Source organism: Parus major, chromosome 4 (assembly GCF_001522545.3).
Source record: "Parus major isolate Abel chromosome 4, Parus_major1.1, whole genome shotgun sequence".
Lineage (NCBI taxonomy): Eukaryota > Metazoa > Chordata > Aves > Passeriformes > Paridae > Parus > Parus major.
Genome location: NC_031771.1, coordinates 62,706,490 through 62,718,752, shown reverse-complemented (window position 1 = coordinate 62,718,752; position 12,263 = coordinate 62,706,490).

The following is a 12,263-nucleotide window of genomic DNA, read 5'->3' as shown; positions in this document are numbered from 1 at the left end:
TTAGCACTGCCAGCTTCAGAAAGATTGAGAAGGAAATTTTTTTACACTTAATAAATCTGATTTTGAGAAGAAAAAGTTATGTTCTTTTTTTTTTTCTTCCTATGTATACACGAGCACTGAAAAAAAAAATCCTCATTTCAAATTATGTAAACATACTCATTAAAAAACTGGTGAACACTTAGAGGAGAAGACACAGTTTGTATTTTATTTGGTAGTGTTTTCATCCTGGCCTTCAGAGTTGCTATGATTTGTTATCTCTGGTAGTCCACAAAGCTTTTGAGATTCTTGAGGCACCATGGCTTTCAGTGATCTCTATATCCAAGCATAGCTTTATTCATAATCATTGCTAGTAGATTTGACATGAATTTTCTGACATTATACTTCAATATTTGGGAAGGAAGGTGTCTGCCAGGAAATATCAAATTGTCAGACGTCACATTTTCACCAGAAAGCAAGGGCCAGTTTCTCCAGGGAAAATTTCAGAATTGAACCACTATTCAAAACAAGAAGATGGATTTTTCCAGGGAAGACTCCATAGTCCCTTTCCCATCTCTTTCAGAACATTTGGGAAGACAAAATGTGAGTCTCCTGCTCTGTTGACCCAGAACAAGGACACCACATTATAATCCCAGAGCCTTAAACTTCAGCCTTATTTTGGGAGAGGGTATGAGCGAGAACGATTTAGCCATGTGGAGATGAGAACATTTTGAAAAATCAAGAGAGCTTTCATGAAACAGAAAAACAGTTTCCTACAGAGCTGCAATTAAAACCATGCCCAATCCCTTGAAAACACATAGTGTTTATTAAGGGAGTTACTAAGATGTGCCATTGCTCCCAAGCAGAGGTGAGAAAGAAGTCTTAACTCACCATCTACTTCTTTCATCTGAGATTTATCATCTAGCCAGACAACTTAGATCATTAGCGCATCAAAGATCTTAAAACATCCCAGATGAAAAAAAGAAAAACTTCTTTAAGACCATGGTATTTCAAAGATCAGCCATGTATTTGTAGATTTTAAGATCATATGGAAACTTTGCAGTCACCTACTCTGACATCTGCAGAGCATAGCCCAGAGGAGGCTGCCCAGCAATTCCTAAATTATTTCCAATAAATTGTGGTTGACTCAGGGCATCCTTCTCGGAAAGACATTCAGTCTGATTTAAAGACTATAAGAATCCACCACATTCCTTGGCAAGCTGCTAGTTACCAATAGGGCAAAATCTCACCAACAGGAATGGAATTTTTGTCTGGACTCATATTTAATCTACAGATTAAATATACACAAAATGTAGAATTGTTAAATATTCACAAGTGAAGTTGGTTGTAACTTTTTCCTTCGAGAAATCATGAGATTGTAGTGATAAATAAGAAACTGGGGAAAGCATTAACAGGTAAGAAACAATTTTTTAAAGTCTGTTTAAGTTTCACAAATATCCTTACAAGAGCATGAGAATGTACATCCAAGACACATTCTTTATGGATTGGAAGTCTAAAATCTTAGTGCTCAGAGATAGTATCTATTTAAAATACATGAGCAAACCAAGGCACAAAAAGTCAGTTCCTCTAACTTTGCTCCCAGGACAGGTCTTCTGATGCCAGTAAGAGTCCTAGAAAAACATGAGCAACACTCAGAAATAGTCAGAAATTGCTTGTATGGCAAGACTTCCAATAGAAAACTGATTTTATCTTGCCATGATCCCAGCTTTGGCCAACTGCTTTGCTTTACTTACAGGCAAAAGTCCTCAGTTAGCCCTATTAAAAGCAGACAGCCATAATGTAAACAGAGTTTTTGTTTACTCTGAAGTCAGAATATTCATTCCAAGAGAACAATAAATGTGGGACCACATGCATTGTTTACTTCTCTTTAGGAACATTGTTATTCCCAAACAGGCTGACTACTTCTTACTAGTCTTGCTCAGATCCTTTTGCAAATGCATCTCATCAGCTTCAGCTGATTCATCACTGCGGTTTGACAACAATCACTGACTTTCTTTCTAAAGCTAATCTGTGTTTAAAGGTTCTGTTATATAATATGCTATAAGCCAAGAATATCTTGCAACATTTGGAAAGGTAGGGCAGTAATGTTCTGCCAGACTCTTTTAAGCATTTAAACATCATATTTTACATGCCAAAAGTTCCTTCAATTAATAATGACTTGTGAGTTTTAAGATGGATAATTTATATCTGAAAACAATTAGGAAAGGCAGCTTAGAGAAACTTATCTGTGTTTTGGGAGACGTTACTGCAAAAAATGTCACTGAAAGAGAGAGAAATAAATGGACTGAAATTCAAGGATGTGTCCCAGCCCCTTGGGAAAAATCAGATATTTGATAATGATAATTTGAAAAATGATAGTTCAGAGCCAGTTTCCTTCAAACATAATTCTGGATAAAGAAAGATTTTTCAGAGACATCCCAGTAACAGATAAGTGAGGGAGTCCTTGTGGGCTTGAAGAAGTAACAGAGAACAGTAGAGGGAAAGAAGGAGTTTTCAGATCAGTGAAAACGAACGTCCTAGAAAAGGGAAAAGACACAAAGCTGAAAGTCTGGGACAAAAATAAGGGGAAGTATATCTAAAATATTCACAGGAGAGAGGAGAGAAGTTAGTGAAGAAGTTTAGAGCCTCAAGCAGATCATTAAGGGTGGCACCAGAGCTATCAATGAACTGAAGGCAAAACGCCATCCTCCGTATTTCTCTAGCTGCACAAAAAATGTCTGTTCAGATTAGACAAAACAACAAGGGTCAAGATTAGAGAGACTGATCATGAGAAGGAGCTGTCTGGTAAAAGCACAAAGCCCATCAGCTGCAGTGACAAAGAGCCTGTGTGGGGCTATGGGCAGGGAGGGATGTGTGGCCCAGGTCACGCTGACCCCGGTGAGCACTGTCAGCAGGCACACCACCCACCCAGTGGTGTGGGAAATCACACCACAGCTCTTCTGCAAAATCAAGGACCTGCCAAGGATCAGCAGACAGCTGTCCAAGCCCTCAGGTCAGCACAGAGATGCAAAGCTTAATATAATTCCTGTTGCCATTAGAAGATAAACCATACATTAATTATTTTTATTCTTGCTGGCATATGATAAAACACTATTGAGAGAGCACCCCTGGTTTCCCTGCCTACAAAGAGACACACACATTTCCACTAAAGGAAAGATATTACTTCAAACTCCTAAACTTCCCCATCATTTAAAGATGCTGTTGTTCATCTCTTGTCTGGCTAAATTGTTTCAACTAATTCCTCTTTGATAGCTGCATAATCATTCTGCATATCCTGAACAGAGAAGATCTGCTCATTATGAAAGCGGGGAAGACATGAAACATCCCTGAAATCTGATTTCCCTGAATATTTCTCTTCCATATGAATGGATGAACAGATTTCCCACAAGCTCAATAAGGAAAGACTTGAAGGCTCAGAAAGAAGAGGCCACCACTGAAGTCTGCAGTGTCTCCTCCAGCTCAAATAAAATGGAAAAAAAAAACCCAACCAAATAAAACCCAGGCCTATATTTGCTTATAACCTAAAAAGTGTACCTGTCACCATTCTAATTAATTAATTTAGCTTTGACATTTGGATTAATTACAGTGAAAGACCCGAATGCACTTCATAGACGCTAATATCTCTAGTTTTATGACTGTTGAGTCATTAATTACTGCTATTTCAGTTTCTCCAAGTGGGAAAAATAAGGCATATTAAGCCTTAGGCACTATCAAACATCCAATAGGTCTGTATAAAGGCTTGTGATGGAGTCAAAATATCTCATTATTTGGCTGAAGATTCAGTCTCAAAGTCTTGTATGTTTGGTACATGGATATTTCCAAATCTGTCTGAAGATGATGGGTTTGGTAGCAACATTTTATTCAAGATAAATGGGAGATGAAAGAAAAAGGTCTTTAATTTAACAGCAGAAGTTAATGTTTGTGTAACTAATCTACATGTCATATAAATCTGTCTTTGGTGGTTTGGCTGGGCTCTGAATTAACACTTTAAATTTTGCTAATGACACAGCAGACCTGGATGTGCCTGCACAAGTGACAGAAACAACCAGTGGCAGGCAGAAAACACCACAAAGAACACCTATAAAATAAAACCACCAAAAAGGGGCGGAATTACTTCAGAAGGAGCATGGCTTTGTGAACAAAGTTCATTGCTGCAGGTCTCTGCTAACATTCTCCACAAGGAAACATGACTGCATTGAAGAAATACAGGTCACCAATCTCTCCTTCCAGTGAAAACAATCTCACACACCACAAATATTGGCTATGAGGCAGGCGAATATCACCAGAGGAATCAAGTTTCCCAGAAGAGAAAAGATAAGCTGATATCTGCAATCAAACTGGAACAAACAATGGAGGTACTCACAAAGCTCAACAATGGCCAGAAAATAATTAGAACAAGATCTAAACAATTGCTGGAGCCCTCTATAAAGAATCTGAGTCAAAATTCCGTAGCTTCCCAGAAAAGGCAGAAATACAACCATGTTTTTGGGGACAGAATGAAGTGTGGCTGAGCAGATAGAAAAACCCTCCTAAACATAAATAAAATTTTGATATGCATGTGAAAAAAACCCTGCAGAAAACTGCACTAAGACTAAATAATAATTAATGTCAAATTGTATCCTTTTGTTAACTACAGCCAATATTAGAAGTTTAGGACAGAAGAGTGAAAAAAACTAAACCTGTAGGATGATTCTTCTACCTCTGCTCTGTTGCCATAGATTCTAGCACTCAGCTTTTGAGGGACTTCTGAGTTGATACAACACTGAGCAATGAGGGATGATGGATCACAAACCTTCCCATTACAACTGGGAAACCTTTTAATGCTGGGATTTATAAATGCACTTCAGCTGACACATGGGCTCAAGGAGCTGAAAAGAAACAACGAAAAATAAAAACCCAGCTTTCTAAATAAGTGAAAGATGGACTCAGATGATGTAAAGGGCTTTCACTCAGAGGGCACTGGTAACTCTTCCTACTCCAGTTTCTATTTGTGAAGATCAAACAGGACAGAAGCCATGGCTCAGCTCAGGGTCAGACTCTCCTGGAGGCACAGACACCTCAGCCCACTTCACATCCCAAAAGACTGGTTGGGGTTTGTGTCTGAACAGAATCACCCTGAGCATCCCACTTTGAAAGTCACTGCACAGAGCAACTCTTTTTAGCTGTAATTTCATCTGAATCTGTTTGAGCTCAAAGAAAGGTAAGGGGTTACAGCTGGAGGGGGAGCACAAGAGAAGACCTTGAGTAACAGGATGGATGTCCAAGGAGTCTTGTGCAATCTCAGTTTACATGGGCTTGGATTCAGACAAAGACTTGTAAGATACAAAAGACTGACACAGGGATGCTTGCCTGAACTCAAACATGTCTCTTAAATCAGAAAAAAGGCCCAGGAGACCTCGGGATGTGGAAGAAGTTGCTGTGGTGCTCCTGCTTTCCAGTCAACACTCCCTTAGCAGAAGAGAGAGCAAAGAAGCTGGAAGATGGTATCCATGAGCTCTGATGTTCCATCCCTGAAATGTCTACAGCAAAGGGACTCTAACTTGGCTCACAGCTCTTCTGAGCTAACAGGAAAACAATGAAACTCAGTTACATTATTTTTTTTTCCTTTTTTTAAGTGAGAGAGAGAGAAGGAAAGAAGAGAAAAACTGGCAAGTGCAGCAAATTTAGAGAACGGACCAGATAAAAGTTATTGTTATGAAATGTCTTTGTTTCATGGCCAAGACCATTATATATCTTTGGCTGGCCAGACAAAGCATCATGTGTCTTCAGCAGAAGCTTCTCTTCTACCCAGAGAGCTGGACAGAGGAAAACAAAATTTCAAGAAGGAGCTGGCTTGAAAAGGCATCAGAGTTCAGCCTGAAGCTGAGTCCATCTAAGGGAATGGTACAGGATTCCTGTTCACTTTTAGAAACATGGAACACCCTGTCTGTTGTATTGTGTTGGTCTTAAACTAGAAAATGCCCCAAACAAGGGGAAAATACACCATAACAAGGCCTGTAGTTAAATAAAGTGACAACTTTCAACCCTGGGGGAGGAAGGTGTCCCATCTGTGAAACCCATGGATCAGATTTGGATGGCTAAGCCTGCCAACATTAAGATATTTTTTTTAAATCCAGATAACACCACAGAGCTTTCTAAAGTCTTTGAGAAGACCTTGTATTTTCATTGCTTTTCTCTGATTGCCAAGCAAGAGCACTGGTGAGAGCAAAGAAATGTGAGTTAGGATAAAAAGGTATTTGCTAAGAAACTCAATGGAAGGAAAAATCTCCTCTTACAGGAAGAAAATGAAGGTTCTATGGAAGATTCAGCTCTGCAAATGCTTTTCACCACACAGTTTTCTGTGGAGTTTTTTGCTTACACAGGGTTTTGACTTTACATACAAATCATAGAGAAAATTTGATAAAGACTTTGGCACTGCCTGGTAAAGTAACAAGCTCTCCTTGGGAAATTGATTCCCAGAAAAAAATCAAATTCTGCTCCCAGTCCTTTCTGCTCATATGCTAATGCTGTCCTCTCACTGTAAGCACTAGCATGTGTACTTCTGGAAAGAAACAGGCAAACACAGGTACACTAATACTGGAGATGGCCCCTGAGCCTTTTAAACTTTGAATTCTAATTGTTTCTTTGGGTTTATTGAATTCTGTGTTTCTAGAAATTCCACGCTTCCCTCTGTACCAGCAAGCTGATCATGTAGTAGTAAGGTTCAATAGCAGTTCATCTGTTTACGTGCATCAAGCCTCCCAAAAAAGACTGGGAACAGCATATTCCATTCCTTCAAATAGAAAAAAACCACAACACCACTCTAAAAAGACAGTAAAATATATCACAACACTTTCCAAAGTGCTGGGTAAAGTCAGGTCCTTCATAAATTCTCATATGTGGTTCCTGAAAAGAAACACAGAAGTGTGGATCTTGATCAAGCTTTCTACAAGGCAAAACTGAAAAAATGCTCATTTCTGCTGAAGAAGAAATTTTCAGTTTATAGAAGGTTTCTCACGCATTCAAACAGTGAACTTTCAGAAGAGGTATTTTCCTTTGTGTGGGCAGAGTTATGAGGAAGAACAGGCTGAATAAAGCTTGGAAGATGACTCCTAATGTGTGGGGTCACCCAAAAAAGTGTCACAGCACTATTTCAGGTTTCTGCCACAAGAGCCAAGAGTATCATTTCAGAGACCAGAACAGTTTTGCTGGAAAGAAACTAGCTCCAGGAACCAAAATGAGCAGATTTTGGAGAAACAAAGGAGATCCACCAGAGACAGACAGAACTTATTCCATACATTGAAAAGATAACCAGGCAAGAAGGCTTGAATAATATTTGGCCAGATCAGTGGGAGCTAGAATGACCTCAGGTGTTGTCTGAGTAAACCCTATTATAAACATTTAAATCTCTGTAATCCCTAAATTACAGAGGAAACATGCTGTGGTATGGACATGAGCTCCAGGGTCAGTAGCAGACTGGTCTCCAAAAGCTGCAGAGAGCATCAAAATGTAGGTGAGGAAGCCCTTGCAGCACACCTGGAGAGATATCAAGGGCTCATTTTGGGAGTGAGAAAGGCCTGGCAAGGACTTGCAATCACAAGCCACTGACTTTTGGTTTGTTATTGCTGCATCCAGAGTAATTCTTTCTGCCAAAGAAATACTAGTTTGTCATGTGTTTTTCCTGAGGTAAATGACCTTCATGGCCCCCACCTGGGACAGCTGTGTAGACCAGAATGCAGCAATGATTATTGGAATTACACCCTTACCTGAATGCCATGTTTTTATCTGTCAGCACACAGAGATAGTAAGGATAAATTAATCTTGGTGCCCAAAACAGTCTATGGTATTAACAGTTACAGAAGATTTGCAGCAAAAGTCCCAGAGTGGTTAAGCCCATACACAGAGGGGGAAGCAAACCCAAAATCCTGCTCTCAGCCCACTGCTGTGTTTGATTCTGCCTCTCCCAAATAGACTCAAGTCCAAATCCACTCCACAAAGACCATGTGGCCTTCACTGAAAGTAAACACACTGTTTGCAAAAGCTTTTACACTTCACACTTTGGATTGAGAGTAAAAACTCACCCCAGAGAAACCCATAAACAGATGCACATTTGGAACAATGAGCTCTGTACTCACGTTTTACTTCTTCATTAGACACTCTCAACTGCTCAGTCTCAAACTGATGGAATTGAGCCTTTGTGGAGTGAAGAATTTGCAATGAAATTCAGTCTGGGCCCACAGACTACGACTCCAAGCTGAAGACAATTTGATAGATGGTGCACTGACCACACAGACTGGTTCAAAAGAAATCAGTTCAGCATTCTGGAGAATTTTGAAAGTACTTTTGATCAATGGTGTTTGGAAGTCTCAAGAACATTAATTCCATATCCAGTTTGCCAAAATGTCTACCTTAGATAGAATTTATGAGCATTCATGTCAAGATATATTTAAAATCCTTTGAGACTTCCAAGTACATGAATAACACACGTATCATTACTACCTTTTTTTTAACATAGCATCATATAAATCAAATGAAAGCGCCAGGCTTTCTCAGCTAAGGAAAACCACTGCACTTAAAATAACAAAGATAATACTTATTTATTAATGTACAATGTCCAAAATTCCTATTAAAATCTGTCAAGAACAGTTTAATGCAGCACACTCTCAGGAGCTGAAATTAACACATACTGGCTCAGAGGTTAAATCCGCCACTTTGTTGTATCCGTATTTTTCATTTCAAAGCTTAGAAAGTCCCTGGTTGCTCCTTTGAAAAAGTGCAAAAGTAGCATGTTGAAAAATGGAAACAGCATCTGAAAGTACCCACTGCCCTTTATCAACTGTCTTGTGTCAAGATACCATTAGGTGTTTATCAAAAATGCATTTGAGGATGAAAATTTCTCAGAAGCATTTCCTCACACTCTCTGACATGGTGTCTGTGAAAGAGATTATGAAATAGCTCATTAGCCAGTTCTTGCTGTCTGATGGGGACTGTCCTCAGCAACTGCAAATGGAATCCCCCTGCATGGCAGATTATGGTAGTTGAGGACACAGGGAAGAAAAAGGTCAGCATTGCCATTTCCATGCTTCCAGACAGTGGCAGATTTACATAGTCGAAGGCTTGGCATAAGCAATTTCATTTTAAGTCAGCTGTTCTGGGAGTATATTTAAACAAGCAGAGACTCTAGAACAGACACAGTTAAAATAAGTTAGGGTTGATTTTTTTCTTTCCCCCACAACCATCTCATAAATTTAAGGAGTAATTCTGTGTTGATTGAGTCCTAGGGAGCAAGAGAAATCTTGACTGTTGCTCCTTAGATAACCATCCAAACAACACAATCATAACTTCAGAGTCTATAAGAAGAAGAGAAAAGACCTTGTTATTTCCTTGGCTGATGATAATATCCTGAATGATAATGACCAATTATAATGATAATGTCATTCTACAAAACCCTGACCTCATCCAAAGTTGGTTCTTGAGGTTGAACAGCTGCACTTGGAACCTGGTGCAATAACTGCATTTACCTTTCCTGTCAGGGACACTCATTCAACACTTCTGGAAGTGAGTTGACCACCTTGGGCAGCAGGAAGTTCAGTTTTGTTGAAGAACACCGTTCATATGTGTATTCATGTGCAGGAGACATTCCCAGGGTAGGAACAGCACATCTTCTTTAGTTCTGCTATCAGATGGCACCAAATTGTCCCCAAGGAGTGTGGGCTGTCCCTAGCACGTGATAGGAGGCATTCTCTTTTGATTTGATACCAGAACCTCTGGATTGGCCAAGGCTCTATCTGCTTCTGGGACTACTCTTCCAAATCTTCAGGCAAAACTAACTTTCCCCTAACTCTAGCTCCTTCCTTTACTACTTCCCATGGGGTTTTTTATCTTCTCTTCCAAGTGCAAAATTCTGGCATTTGGTACTCTTCCTCAGGCTGTTTGCTCTCCCACCTGTGAAAAACCCACATTTCACCTCCCCTGTGAAAGCAGTAAAGGGTCTTTGTACAAAACAATATGAATAATGTTATCTTATTTTCTGAACTACTTCTGCACACTTTTAATCTGAATCTTCCTTTAGCACTTCTGGCCATATTTAATATCACAGTGAGTTTGTCAAATTCAAAGACTCAGATTTAAGTGAGGTTCCTGGGATCTGTGACATCTCAGAGATCAAGCAAGAGAAAAAATCATGAAAAGGACAATTCCACCCCCCAAAAACATTAGCCCATCAGGATAGGCACACTTAGTGCATATTTACTTTTGACTTAAACTTTACATGAAGTCACAGAACAGCCCAGGCTTTGAAGGACTGCCAAGGCAAAAGGGACAGTTCTGCATGCACATTGTGCATGTCAAACAATGTTAAAACTGAAAGACTTATTGTTAGAGCCTCACTGAGGACGTTAGCAAGAGGAAGGAAAATTGGATATAGAAGGAGATTACATAATTATTTTGAGTTTGCAAAAGGAATTTGATTTGGCAAGTCTGAGCAGCAGGGATGTTGCTCTCTGAATTGGGGGTTAGTTTCAACCAGTGGAAAATACCAGTTTTGAAGCAACAAAAATATGATAATACACTGTAAGTCTGTAAAGATATTTCACAAATGAGAACTGGCAACAAGCAGAGTGATTCCCCTCAACCCTAAGTATGTTACTTGGGGGAGTTTAAAATAATTAAAATTATGTACCTCTAGAACCTTATTTCATCTTAAAAGAAATATAAATTAACTCTATCTATAGCATCCACATCTCCAAACCATTCTATGATTCTAGAAATGTTTCTTCTGTTTTAGTGTAACCAGAAACTACTTGTGGGGTTTGGTTTTTTTTCATAAATATTGCACAGAAAATGATAGTGGTAACTGCAAAGAGACAGAATTATCTACCTGTCTCTAGGTAGATAATTCCAAAGTTTTCCACTTCCCCCAAAGATTTAAGGGCTGCTGCAAAAAAGGAAATGGGAAAGAAGGTGACAGTAAGAATTTTCCAGTTAAGTTTTCTACCAGGTCATCTTCCAGTGGGCACAAGCACTGAGGTCTCTGCAATGGAAATTTCTGGAGCTGATCACTGTGGAACACTCCAGGGGTGCATGGCATTTCCTGCCTTCTCTCCTGGCTTTATGCTCATGTCATTGAAGGCACCTGAGATTTTCAGACTGTGTGGAATGCCTTGGCTCACAAACACACATATTCCAGTTGATTTTTGGGGTAGTCATTTCCATGAAGGTTATATTCACACTTCCAGAAGAAGCAAGAAGGTTGGGGCTAAGCCAGGATAATCTGTAAGAAAAACAGAGTGAAGGATTTTTCTCTTCTCTGAAGAGAGAGAGTAATGCAAGCAAGGTGAGGATCCTCCCTGATCTTGTGTCCTCTTAACAAGTAGAAGAAGCTGGAATAAGATTCAAAGACACTGTGTGGTTGGGACAGGGGAAGACAGTAGCATTAGACACAGCAAATCTGGTGTAGCAGTGTCCTTCACATTTCTCTGCACTTACAGAGAGCCTGCACTGCTCTTATCCATCACAAATCACACTTTGATCTATAATATTTTGGCTTGCTTTTCAATATTTTAGGAACATTGCTCTAATATGTGAATTACGGTTTTGTTTGTGAAGGAGCAGCAACTCAGATTGCTGCTGGGAATGGGCAAATCCTCTGGAACCAGTTTCAATAGAAACTAATCCTAAGAACAGCTTATCTAAAAGTTCAGCATTAAACTCTGTACAGGAGTTAGAAAGAGCTGACGGCCAATTAAATATACTGGAAACTGAAGGGAAATGTGGGGGTGGAAGAAAAATGGAGATATTTTGCTGTTCCCTGACTGTTGCCCCTGGAAAGTCATTCCATCCTGAATTTCTCCAATGCCATATCCTTTGTAAGGTTTCAAAACCAACATTTAAAATATATTTTTAAGGATAACCATGTCTGAAAGTTAAAGCCCTTTGGGGAAGAATAAAAGAGGGACTTCAAAGTAACAAAATGCTAAATCTGGCAACTTGTTTTTAATGGAAGTAAAAACCTGCACAATTTAATACTTTAAAGTGTAATAAGAAGAGAAATGTCACACATAGAGTTCAATTTCTACCCATGGAATTGTGCCCCTGATTTAACAAATTCCAACTTAAATGCTTCCACCACAACTGAAAAATGTTTTACTGACCTCGAGCTCATTGTACAGCAGAGGTCCAACAGAAATGCTCAGACTGGGATCAAAGAAGCCGTGGTTTTCAAAGCAGCCAGCCTGAAGTGAGCTGAATCCAGCTGGAGAGCGTTTTGCTCTTCAGCAAGTGCTGAA